The 12788-nt window shown below is 34.0% G+C and overlaps 1 protein-coding gene across 1 annotated transcript in view; it reads right to left on the bottom strand.

Moving 5' to 3' along the window:
* LOC141461698 (uncharacterized) overlaps nucleotides 1–12788 on the bottom strand; it is a 48729-nt gene that overhangs the window by 24252 nt on the left and 11689 nt on the right. The window contains exon 2 of the mRNA XM_074142952.1: nucleotides 8617–8794. The gene's annotated coding sequence lies outside the window, so the exon portion shown is untranslated. The remainder of the gene's footprint in view (nucleotides 1–8616; nucleotides 8795–12788) is intronic.

Genomic DNA, 12788 nt, shown 5'->3' with positions numbered 1-12788 from the left:
TACCCAACTTCTTGATTAAAAAAAGAGAAAAAAGGCAAGAAGAGTAAAGGATGAAATGAAAAATGGGGAACCCAAGTATACTGACTAAAAATATTAAATACTCAGTGGAGAGATGCTGGTGGTGGCTGAGGATGCGTAAGAGATAGAATGACATAGAACAAGAGCAAGAGAATGGAGAATCGAAAGAGAGTATATTGTTCCAAGGAAGACAAAAGAGACAAGCATGGTTCTATGCGGGATGGAGTTTGTAATCAAAATTCCATAAGAGGTAATTAGTCGGAGCTCTGGGAGTCTCATCCCATTTGAGAAGTATTGTCTGCTGTAGGGCCTGTAGCATGATGTAGAAGGAGAAGTAGAAGAAGAACAAGAAGAAGAAGAACTGAAAGGCTGGGGTGTGAGTGCGTAGGGATGGGCGGTTCCAGACTCCCTCATCTTGCAGCCTAGACATAGAAGGGAGAGAAAGGCTTGCTGGCCAATGGGATTGATTCAATTATAGAGCCACGCCCACTGTGTGCACATACCACTCTGGTACAGAGGGAGGCTGTAGACACCAGACCATAATCTGGACCTGCGGAACCCAAGAACATCCAGAGTGTGGGTTATTACAGATAAAGTTTAGATTAAATGCTGTGATGTAATGGTTTTTGGTTGTTGCTATATTGTTATGGTTTACCACAATACAGATTACCGAAATAACAAAAAAAAGTTTAAATTTGTTTTCTGTTGCTCTGATGTAAGACTAAACTCATTCCTCTTTCCTGCTAACTTGGGTTATAAATCGTCGAACAAATAACGTGGAAACCGCTTTCTAGACAGACTTGAACTTAACCGATAGAACTACGAGGGTCGTTTGAAAAGTCCGTGCAAAAATAAAAACTACTTAATTTTTTGGGGTAAACCTTTTTTATTTTTCAACATAGTCTCCTTTTAGGCTTATACACTTCGTCCAACGCTGCTCTAGTTTGTTGATCCCTTCCGAATAATAGGATTTGTCCAAGTCTGAAAATAGCCATTCGTTTCTGCAATCACCTCCTCGTTTGAATAAAATCTTTTTCCCGACAGCCATTTCTTCATATTGGAGAACAAATAGTAGTCCGAGGGAGCCAAGTCTGGAGAATAGGGGGGATGTGAAACGAGTTGGAACCTTATTTCCATTAATTTTGCGACCACAACTGCTGAGGTGTGAGCTGGTGCGTTGTCGTGATGGAAAAGGACTTTTTTGTGGGCCAATCGTGGGCGTTTTTCTTGCAGCTCGGTTTTCAAACGGTCCAATAACGATGAATAACATGCACCTGTAATAGTTTTACCCTTTTCCAGATAGTCGATGAGGGTTATTCCTTGCGAATACCGAAAGACAGTCGCCATAATCTTTCCGGCCGAAGGAACGGTCTTCGCCTTTTTTGGCGCAGATTCCCCCTTGGTAACCCATTGTTTAGATTGTTCTTTGGTCTCAGGAGTGTAGTGATGTATCCATGTTTCATCCACAGTGACGAAACGACGCTTAAAGTCCTGCGGATTCTTTTGGAACAGCTGCAAACCGTCCTTGCAACACTTCACACGATTTCGTTTTTGGTCAAGCGTGAGCAATCGCGGCACCCATCTTGCGGATAGCTTTGTCATGTCCAAATGTTGATGCAAAATATTATGTACCCGTTCATTCGAGATGCCCACAGCACTAGCAATCTCACGCACCTTCACTCTTCTGTCATCCATCACCATATCATGGATTTTATCAATGATTTCTGCAGTAGTAACTTCAACAGGGCGTCCAGAATGTTCAGCGTCACTTGTGCTCATATGGCCACTCCGAAAATTTTGAAACCACTTATAAACTGTTCTAATCGAAGGTGCAGAGTCACCATAATGTTTATCAAGCTTCTCTTTAGTCTCCTGAGGCGTTTTGCCTTTCATAAAGTAGTGTTTAATCAACACACGAAATTCTTTTTCGTCCATTTTTTGAAAATCACTCGACTTCCTCGATTCAAACGAATGCCAAACACAAAGAAATAGACCGATCTGGCTGAAACTTGGTGTGTGTTCTTCCAAGAGATGCTACTACCTAAACATAACCTCGATACGCGCCAGTGGTGCAATCTCTCTGACTTTGCAAGGACTTTTCAAACGACCCTCGTATAAGGCAGCAGTCGAAGCTACCACTTGAGCAAACACGATTTGTATACCCACAGCGTATTCAAACCGATCTGTTCTTATGGACTTATGGACAAACAATTGAGTTCAACTAAACTTTAAAATTACAAAAAATCCGTTCTTATTATCAAAAATTCTTCTTTAGATAGCGGATGCTTCTTTTTGTCTGTAACGCTAACCTTCACAATGGTTTTAAAAATTTCATTAGTAAACTGTAAGCATCAAAATCCAAACATCGAAAATTCTATGACTCTCTCCGTTTCTGAACAACCTCTTGTTCATTATCTTTCGTCCACCACAAATATTCAAAATCATCCACCACAAATATTCAAAATCGTCCACCACGTCAATTGAGACGCTGATGGCCTCGTGACTATCTCCGACAATAATTCTCCTGCGGGGGTACTGGCTATGAGCAGCTTCACTCCTCCAGCTGACCCAATCTTGAAGACTTATTACATCAAATTCACTAATTAAGATTTTTCGGTTGATCATGAATAGCAAATAAATTAAAAAATGTGTATACATATTTGACAGGTAAGCTTAACTTTCAAACACAATTAGGAGTCGCAGCAACATTTCAATCAAATTCACCATCAATATTGCTTAATATTCAAGTCCAACAAGGAAGAAGGTCAATTCAGTGGCAAAACCAACCGCAGACTGAACATTTAAATACGAAAAATAGTTAAAGTTCTTCCTCTTAAGATCTCTTGTTTCTCAGATTCTTGGTCCAGCGCCCTTCCCAACAAGCCCGAACCATTCTTACAAATTCAAACTCATTCGTACAATGATTTGGTTTTATCCCAGAATGCTTTTTCCACCACATATTTTGGTTAGTTATCAATAAGCTATTTATTATCAAAAGATACCAGAGTTGAACCTACCTGCATTATTAAGAGATGATTACTTAATCGCGCAACTTACAAAAAACTGCAGAGTTAATTGATATGTGTAATTCTTAGTCTGGCATCTCTTAGTACGTGTCAAAAACTTCAGTAAACTTAGCTTACCATCATACCTAATCTCATCAGCAAATTTGCGCAGATAATGCTTTATACCACTCAAACGAAATATTTTTTGTTGTAGAGCTAAACTTAATGAAGTTTTTTTAGGGGTTTCTCGGAAACAATAGTTCATAAAAATGATTTTTTGTTTTTGTTTTTTAAAGTAGTTCAACTTTTATTAAACGTTCCAATATTTAAGGAAATTGATCAATCACAATTATCGGCATCACAAAAAAAGAAAGAAATGACGGAGAGAATTATATTTGGAGGTTCTAAAGGAAAATTTGGAATAAGAAGAGAAACCTCTGTATCTCTTAAAGATATTACCAGTTGAATACGTAATCATACTGTATAGGTTCAATTTAAATGGAAACGCTTCGCAAACAGATCTGGGAAAGTTTTCTCTCTTTATTACATCATTAATATTGGTGTACGATAGCCGAAGAAGTGTCAAGGTACAGGATGGAAATTCAACAGAATTTAAAAATGCAGAAAAGAGTATTTTAATTGACAAAACCTTCTCTCATCTCTCTTCTCAATCCTTCAGGTGATTACACACTTCCACTACGAAAGTCGTAGTATTTCAGCGCAATACACAATATTCACTCGATCACTACGCTTCGTCAATCCGTACACCCATTTTCTAGAAATTATTGTATACCTAGTTCTAGTCACTAAACACATAATCGTATTTCCAACGTTATTTCTGTTTAGACCTTTCTTCGCATTTCTTATTATTATGAAAAATCCGCCCGGTGCTTAAACACCAGCTATTTAGCTGCTTTCTGTGGCACAACCTAGTTTTTACGACCATCTAACAGCAACAGTAACCCCAATTATTCCTGAGTATTCACACACAGCCAGATGATCAGATTAAAAGTTTTATCGTATTTTAGAATAATTCTCATGTACTCTTCATTCAACGACGTAAAGCTAATTATGGCGGAGGTGTAAGAAAGTTTCGTTTCCAAAATATCAGATTCAGTTTCGAATTCAAATCGCAAAGATTTTTACGAGTTTTAGTCATAGAAAGAAACGAAGTTTACGGACAAAAGCTATTTATAAAGTAGTAATAATTGTGAATAGTTTCAGATGTATTAAAATCACTATTGCAATTATAATTTTAGGGAAAAAAGTCCAAATTAGCTGGGTAACGAAAAGAAAGATCAAAGTAAGGTTGGTGAATAGTGCCAATAAAGGAAACACACCATAAGAAATTGATGAAAGGAGAGAAAGACTTGGAATGGAATGGGAATGATGGTTTGACCACGAACGTTCCTTTTTCTTTTAAAGATGTGGTCCCCTTGAAGGGAGCAAGATCGGGGCTGCTGCCCGATTGAATCCCACTTCGTCTGCACCCTCACCACTTGTCACAACAACTAGCTGGCCGACTTCCTCTTGCAAGATTTATTCATCCAGCTTAAAGGTCGATCTTATCTAAGCAGTTTGACTTTTACCTGTGAGGTTTACTTTAACATTTTACATACTTAGCTCCTTCAAGTTCATAATTTTAACATTAAAAGCAGTATCATGTACATTTTGTTTGCAATATATTTTCTAACAAGGCAGATTCAATGGCGTCTCTAAAAATTACATTATCTCACAGAGTTATTATTATTATTTTTTTTTTTTAATGATTTAAGGCGCGTCAACATCTAAGGTTATTGGCGCCCGGAGCTTTTTTCAGTGCACTGCCGGCCTCCGGACAGTGTTCTCTCGTTACAGACAACACTGTCCATCACCGGACAGTGAGCTGTAAAAAGCTCCTAGGAAGAGAAAATCTAAGGGTCAGCTGCTGGATTCGAACCCGGGACCTCCGCGTGGGAGTCCAGTATGCTAACCTCATAGCTAATCTCTTCCCTCTCACAGAGTTATTAAAATACATTTTGTGAAAATTACTATTATTAAACTAATAATTTACAATATGGTAATAAAACAACTACAATAATAATAATATCCAAGAAAGACCAATAAAAACCGGCTAATTTGCAGGGAACAAACAGTCAAAATAAATATTTGACAGTAGTATCCTATAATAATAAATAAAATAAATAATTTCCTACTAATAATACACTACATACAATAATATATTCTATAATTTTTATTATTGGAGGCGGATATTTTACTGAACATTTTTTTTATAACTCCTAGCAAACGCAATTTGATTTACGAAATTCATTATTTTAATAAATTCTTGTTATAATTACGAAGCGTGCGGAAGATTGTTCAATATTTCATTCGTGAGAACATACAGCTTTCTTATTTATGCTTACATTATATTTTAGTTTTTCTTACGAATGAGAAAGTTTAGAATAATATTTACAATTCAGATTAACTGGATTGCAGGAGTTCACATTGAACAAAAAAGAAAAAGAAATCCTAAAAAAAGGCAAAATCATGATGAAAATACAGTCTTTGATAACGCTGACTTTATACAGCAAAATATCTAATAACATCGCAGCAAAACTCTCTGTTTGTTGTAAATCTAATTTATTCATTCACCAATATCTTTATTAACTTTTTAAAAATATAATTGTTTTTAAGGAAAATGAGACATCATGCTGAAAGTTAATGAAACAAGTTGAATTCAGTTCATAAAACGGTCATAAAAAATAATATTTGTACATGGAACAAGTAGGATACATGGATTTACATTTAACCAATTTGGTACCTCATTACATTAGGTTCATTTAATAACTTGGAAACTCATTTCAAGCTATTAGGACCTCTTTCACTTATACTCGTATTTATTGACATGGTATATCATTAGGAACAACTAGGAGTTATACTGAATCAACATCCGAAATACTCAATTCACTCGACAGACACATTGCTTCGTCTGAAAATTATATCGCACGTAAAACTTAACATAGATAATATGTACACATTATTTAATGGCACCCAGTGAATAATGAACATGTTACAAAGAGTAATCGAAGCGTGAAGTAAAAGCTATAAAAGTACTTATCTCTCGAAATTTAATTACTTCCAGTTAATCTGTTTTTCTCATTTAAAAGACTACAGCATTCAATCTATTCAATCTTATCCTTCACTATGAAGAAGTTTGGTAGTAAATCATCGAAACATTTATTTATTCTGTGAGTGGTTTTCGAAATGGTTTTTGAAAAGAAATAAAGAAACCAATTAGTTTAGTTTCCCTTACAATTCTCCTACAATTTTTCAGTCTATTTATACACACATTTAAGTCCTTCTACTAATAACCTACTTTTTTTTCTATCCCATGATCATAAGTCAGAAATTATTGTCTATGAAGGGTATGTAGTTTGAAGAAGTATCATAGCACCTAAAGAAGTTGCAACTGATTACTTGGATTGAAGGTTCAGAATTAATTTTAATAAAAAGAAAAAACAATAACTTTATTATTACAGTAGATTTTTTTCTTATTTAATTTATTTTTTGAGAAGTCGCTGTAATAGTTTATTTTGTATTGCTTAACACTGAAAGGTATCGTCAATGATGACAAAAGCTAATTGATGTTAACGCCGAGTATTCCTACAATAATTTCTCTTCTTGGTTTTTTTCAGCAGTTTCACTTATATTGGAGGCATCAGTTCAGTACAACACAAAACGTAAGAGCAAGATTTCAGTCATTATGAACTTCTTCATAACAAAAAAAAATTGTAAAGACAATAGTAAGGATGTCTTTCCTATATGTAGAATTGGCTCTGGTATATTTTGAATATTAATTGTCATAAATTGCCCAGCTGAGAGTTCATTTTCTCCCTTGAACTACATATATGTTAAAAACCAAATCAAAACAACTAAACATCAAATATAGAAGTAGAACTGTTAAATAAGGTTAGATTTGAGGATCTGATCAAAGACTTGAGAATTAAAAATTAGGAGAATAAGAACATAAAAATTAATTTCCAGTTAGTTTAAGTTGTATTTATGATCTATAAATTAAATTAAATTTTAATTTAAGGTTTATTATTTTCTTTGAATTACACATAAGTTTAGGGCACCAAAATCTACAAGTACTTAGAGCCTTTCTAATGGTTTAATCTGTTTATAACTAATATTAAATAAGAGGCTTAATAGAAACTGAACCAAGGAAGGAGCTGCAATGAGATCTTTCACGAGACGAGTATGGACTATGTCGTAGCTCGAATACAATTTATTTCTCCGATTAGACCAAGTCTAAAAGCTGACAAACAAATAATGGAAGTGCTGAATTTCTAGAACTTCAAGGAAGAGATATCAACTGTTGAAGAGCTGCAGAAGTGGAAGAAGTCTGCTAGAAGGTCTTGCCATGAGTGGAGTAAGTTGATGAAGATTTTCTTTGAACAGAAATATATTCAAGCAGAAATGGAAAAAAAATTTAGGATTGCCTAAGATTAAATGTTAAAAAGTATAAACTCGGAGATCTTTAAAAAGCCACAATCATGAAAGTTTGCGGACACTGAAGATTGTTGAAATCAGGTCTATTCTCTGCAAGATTTATGTCAGTGTGAGCAATAGAAGGGCTAATTTTCCTAGGCGTTGATTTTCTTTTCTTCTAGTGTGTAAGTACAAGGGTTGGAAGAAAAAAGAAAAAGCGCGCGAAATGTGTAATCAAAGAGAGGAGATGGTAAAGGACGGAGGAGGAGTGAAAGCAGGGAAGGAGAGTAAGGAGGGTAAATAAAGAGAGAGATAATGAGCCGCCTCGCTAGCGGGATAAGCGCACGCATAGCATCCCTTTGGCATTGGAAGTTGGCAGAAGAAGTCCAGGTCCCTCGGTACGGCATCTCCGCCGACAGTCAACAAAAGGGTTACTCCACACTCCTCTTTATCCGTATCGTGGGATGTTTCTTTTAACATTCTAATCTCCCTTTACCCAGTCGCAAACACTGACAATTCAAACTCAACCAAACCTACACCATTAATTAAAGAAAAGTGGCCTCGGTTTTTCTGTCAAGTAAATGCGGGAAGGGACTACCCCTAAGGATACCTTTCTATTAAAAAAAGAAGGATACACTTAGAATAAATGAGACTGGATTTGCATATGAATTAAAAGAGGAAACAGAAATTATATCTCTTATCACACATACACATGTATATTAATTGCAGTAAATAATTAAAAATGATTAAGTGCACACTCTTATTCTAAATTGGGTAATTCACAAAAACAGACCTACATCTATTTCTATAACCAAACCTTACAAACTAAAGGACTCCAGCCATGCCTTAGCTGAGCAAGATGCTGACAATGTAAGTTAGATGGAGTAAAAAGAGCCTCCTCAGTTTGAGAAGATTCAGATCTTGAAGGAAAATCATTTTGATGACTCCAATGGTCTTCAAAGTTGTTTCACTTTTATACACAAAAAAGCCCCTCTCGGTTCTGGAACTCATGCTAGAGTTTGGAGTGCTCAAAAATGAGATTAATGAGGTACTGGATTAGAGTCACGTTCTTGGCCTTATCTAGTATTATTTAAACAAATATATGTATATTATTTACCACCTTCAATCTAGTTGGCTTGACTGAAGAAGAACTATAATATTGTTTTAATTATGTAAATTGAAGGAATCAGATGACCTAGTCCACTTCTTTTAAGCGTGCCCATCTCTTAACTCCATTCGGGAGAAATATTTACATAGATTTATAGCTGGTAGTGCGGAGTCATTATTGTTACTGTTATCTGTGGACACCATGGAAAAAATTAATAATCTAATTAATAATATCAATAATATATTTTATTTCACTGTGAAAGCTCTCCACTTAAGGGATACTCTCGTTATTAGTTAAATATTCAATAATCTAACACTATGTACGAGGGTCGTTTGAAAAGTCCGTGCAAAAATAAAAACTACTTAATTTTTTGGGGTAAACCTTTTTTATTTTTCAACATAGTCTCCTTTTAGGCTTATACACTTCGTCCAACGCTGCTCTAGTTTGTTGAACCCTTCCGAATAATAGGATTTGTCCAAGTCTGAAAAATAGCCATTCGTTTCTGCAATCACCTCCTCGTTTGAATAAAATCTTTTTCCCGCCAGCCATTTCTTCATATTGGGGAAGAAATAGTAGTCCGAGGGAGCCAAGTCTGGAGAATAGGGGGGGATGTGAAACGAGTTGGAACCCTATTTCCATTAATTTTGCGACCACAACTGCTGAGGTGTGAGCTGGTGCGTTGTCGTGATGGAAAAGGTCTTTTTTGTGGGCCAATCGTGGGCGTTTTTCTTGTATTAGTTATCTAAGAGTGCTATTTTTTATTTATTTTTATTTTTTCATTTAATTTTTTTTTATATAAGTTATAACTTTTCTTTTATCTAATTTAAAGTTCATAGATTTAGTTTATCCCAGAATTGCATATATATATTATTTTTATTTGCTAGTATATCGGAAAGAGGAGAGTGAGAAAGAAAAAAGGAAGTTTATATCATTATATGGAATTTTTTATTATGTTTATAAACAGTTATGTACTTATTCCTTATGTTTGTAATAATCCATACAGTTTAATTTTATTTTATTCTTTGTTTACTGGGTCAAATTTCACTGTTATATACACTTGTATTTAAACAGTTATTAATAAATGCAAAATTAAAAATAATAATATATTGTTTGAGAACATGAGAGTAGCAGCTCAAGAAACACTCCTTCAGAAATAATAAGAAGTTGGAATAGAATAAGATTGAATCAGTTTGGCAAGATATTTTATTAAACTCCACAAGTTCTTTTGCTTTATCTATTACGCTTACTCTACTTAGTCTCTCATTACATGATTAACAGGGAATACTCTAGCTGGACCAAAACAAGAGGGGCAGATGGGGAAAGCGGTGGAAATGTGTTTGATTACGAGTAATTAGTGGATCAACGTCAGAGTGTAGGAAAGGGTTAGGTATTTAGAAATGGGTTTAAGAGGGGTGTTACGGGGGCGCAACCAGTAACTACCACCTCCATGTAAGTATACTGTGTTCACTCATGTTGAAGTGCATGTCTGAGTGAGATAGATCATGGCTAGGAGGAGGGCAAAACTCATTAGACAGATTAACGACCGGGCAGGGCAGCCTGACGCGTGCACTTGATTAAAGTAGGAGAGAACGAATACACAAAACTGTTTTACATCAAAGGCTCACCCAGCTTGATTTCTTTTTTTTTTTAAAAAAAAACTTTTATTTTTTGCTACTACAGAGAGGAGGTTTTATCCGAAACGGGTTACCGTATGATGCAATATACCATCATCACAAATATAGCCCTCTTAGTTTGCACCGTAATAAAAATGAGAAAGATACGCTTTTTTTGTTGTTGTTGTTGTTGTTTAACAATCCTATTTTACTAAAATAATGCACCAGTAACCAAACGAATTATATGTAAAGCAGCAAAGAAACCATTAGAAACATTTCCACAAAGTCGCGTCCTCCAAAAACCGAAAAAATTAAACCCTTAAATGAATTTTCAATTAAAAAATTTTTTTAATAAAGCCTTCTTAATACTGTATTGCTTTCAACAACAGCCACTAGAGCAAAAACGTTGTAATCAAATTAGTTAGCGATATTTAATAAAGTTAAAAACTCTCAAATTTCGTTTTTGATCTACAAATGAAAAACACTTTAAAGCAATAAGACAATTTGAATATTTTGCCCTGCAGCATCATTTCTAATCTCAGAGAGCCATTGAAGTTTGGTGATCTCAATCATTACGCCTTCCCTTGTAAGAAGCATATCATAAAGCATACTGGACAAGGGCTCTGGGCTTCTTGTGATGACTTTTAATAAAATCAACAAAAATATTTTTTATCCTATATTTTAAGAAATTATTTATCCGGTTTAAATTATCACGAACGCAATTTAAAAACTTATTTAAATTTTTTGGCCAACTGGAAACATTGTATTGTATTCTCACACAAGATAGATGAACTTTTAATTGAAGTTTAAGAGTAAAGAGAAGAAAAAAGGGTTCGTAAAGCGAATCAAGAAGAACAGGGATGATAAATTAGGCAGATAAATTTCAGGCCAAATAGTTAATCTTCACTTTTCTCATTGTACGTATTTATCAATTTGACATATTGTGTTATTCGCAACTTTCTCTTCTTCCATTATCTAAATTAAATGTTTCAAGTTACTTATAACGTTTAAAAATGTTTCATCTTCTTTATTTTTTTATTTATTTATTTATTTGTGAAGCATAAGCCATACAAATGAGTACAGTATTTACAGCAAAAGAGTAAAAATAGTAATAATACTAATCTTCTAAAAAAATAAAAGAATATAAATAGGGAACAAAAACTATTACTTTAACCAAATTGTTGAGAAAAAAAATAAAAAAATAAAGTAAAAAAGAACATAAAATAAATATTAATTCAAATTAGAAAAATAAAATTGATATTAAAACAAAAAAGAATAAAGCCACTTCTTGAAAATAAAAAAGAGTACCAAATCAATATTATTACCGTCAAAAATAATTAAAAAAGCAAAAAACAAAAAATGAAAAAACACTAATCAAACATAACTATTCATTTAAAATGAAGGACCTCAATTTTAACATATTTACAGTAAATAAAAATAAATTATCTATTTGATCGCTATCTGCTATGGATAGCAAGCTCTCAACGTGCTTAGGATACCTAGAAAGATAATGAATTCTAAGTGGCTCATATATAGGACAGACAATCAGTACATGATGGAGGGTCTCGAATTCATTGCGATTGCAAATTGTGCACAATTTCAATTTTTTTTTTTTTTTTTGTTTCATCTTCTTGAAATGATACATATTTCCGTTAAAAATTTACTACTCTGTGTTTTCCTTGTTCGTCTTCAGAGTAAGCAAAAAGTAAGCAATCATGAGTACACTACAAAGTTGCGATCTAGAAATTTGTTTCTTTTTCTTTAAATTAGCGAAAAAGCTTAACAATCAAATTCTTTGAAAAATGCATCATTCGGCGTTTCCCTGTTTAAACTGTGTATGGTAAATATGACCACCTTATTATAGGTGATCAAATCTTAATGTAACTTGCAGTCACTATACGCATCTGCCCTCAGACTCTTTTTGCAAAAGTACCTAAAAATTCCTTTTCTTTTTTCATATTTTCTGGAAGAAATAGGGAAGGCACATTATAGCAATTAAATTCTAATATCTAAGGGGACTTGTCTGTTCTTAACTAGATTGTGAAGCAATCATTTGGAAAGAGCCAATATGTTTTAAAGTGAGCAATTTGGCGCCCAAATAATATGAGCAAAAGGTTTCACGTTACTAATAACGTTTAAAATGTTCCATTGGTGTTTTAAAATAATGTATATTTCCATTAAAAATTTACTACTCTGCGTTTTGTTAAACTTGTTTGCTAATAATGTTTATACTAAATTTTATATAGTTTCTTGAGTTCTTTGAAATTATCCATGCGATGAATAATCTACATTTATGTAGTTTTATTTCATTAACTGTTTTACATTTGACATGTTTTATCTTGTAATAATATAGGATTTGTAGAAAAATAAATAAATAAAAACCATCAAGTAGAGGGGTGAATGTTGGGATGGTGCAGAGGACAAATGTAGATATTAAAGTTAGAAATGGAATCTTTAATTCATCACATCGCTATTACAATGAGAGGAGCTGTGGGTAACTGGAGGATGGGTTGGTACAAAGAAGAAAATATAGTATGATTGAGGACTGAAAGAGAGGGGATGAAGGGGTAG

The sequence above is a fragment of the Rhodnius prolixus genome, unplaced genomic scaffold, assembly GCF_049639745.1.
Source record: "Rhodnius prolixus isolate KJV_2025 unplaced genomic scaffold, Rpr scaffold_1, whole genome shotgun sequence".
NCBI classification, from domain to species: Eukaryota; Metazoa; Arthropoda; class Insecta; order Hemiptera; family Reduviidae; genus Rhodnius; species Rhodnius prolixus.
This window is presented reverse-complemented; position numbering and strand designations above follow the sequence as displayed.